This window comes from Sinocyclocheilus rhinocerous, unplaced genomic scaffold (genome assembly GCF_001515625.1).
Source record: "Sinocyclocheilus rhinocerous isolate Xijiao unplaced genomic scaffold, SAMN03320098_v1.1 scaffold753, whole genome shotgun sequence".
NCBI lineage: Eukaryota > Metazoa > Chordata > Actinopteri > Cypriniformes > Cyprinidae > Sinocyclocheilus > Sinocyclocheilus rhinocerous.
The window spans coordinates 737,503-738,054 of NW_015655991.1; the positions used below are offsets into that span (position 1 = coordinate 737,503).

Consider the following 552-nt stretch of genomic DNA (forward strand, 5'->3'; position numbering starts at 1 on the left):
CCCAGGCGGGCTAGAATTTCCTTCTTGACCTCCTTATACTGATCGGCGGAGGCGGCGGGAAGAGCGAAGTATGCACGCTGGGCTTCACCCGTCAGCAGGGGGGCCAGCAACCGTGCCCAGTCGTCCGGGTGCCATCCTTCAGAGGTTGCCATGGTTTCAAACATCTGCAAGAATGCTTCCACATCATCATGGGGGGTTAGCTTGGGTAGCAGTTTAGCGGCTTGTACTCGGGGGTCCGGCAGCGGAATGCGTTGAGCGGCGGCGGCCCGAAGAGCCGCGAGCTCCTGCTCTGTCTCCCCCGCAGTGGGTCCGTGCTGTGCTCCTGTGGGGCTGGTCGGTCACACGTTGCTGTCTGTGGGAGAAATGAGATGGCGAGTTAGTCTCATGGAGAAGTGTCTCAAAGGTGGCAGGGCTTGCGTGGCTTATGTAGCCGCCGCCTGATGAGCTGCAGCTGTGACCGATCAGCCTGTGACGAGGACGGGCAGGTGTTCCTCGCTTGTTTCCAGGGCGACGCTGATGAAGCTTCGGGACGCTCGTCACAATATATATATA

General features: G+C 59.6%; 1 protein-coding gene across 1 annotated transcript in view; it reads left to right on the forward strand.

The window, feature by feature from the left end:
• The window catches only part of LOC107718996 (uncharacterized), a 27,166-nt gene that overhangs the window by 9,241 nt on the left and 17,373 nt on the right, over positions 1-552 (forward strand). The window lies entirely within an intron of this gene.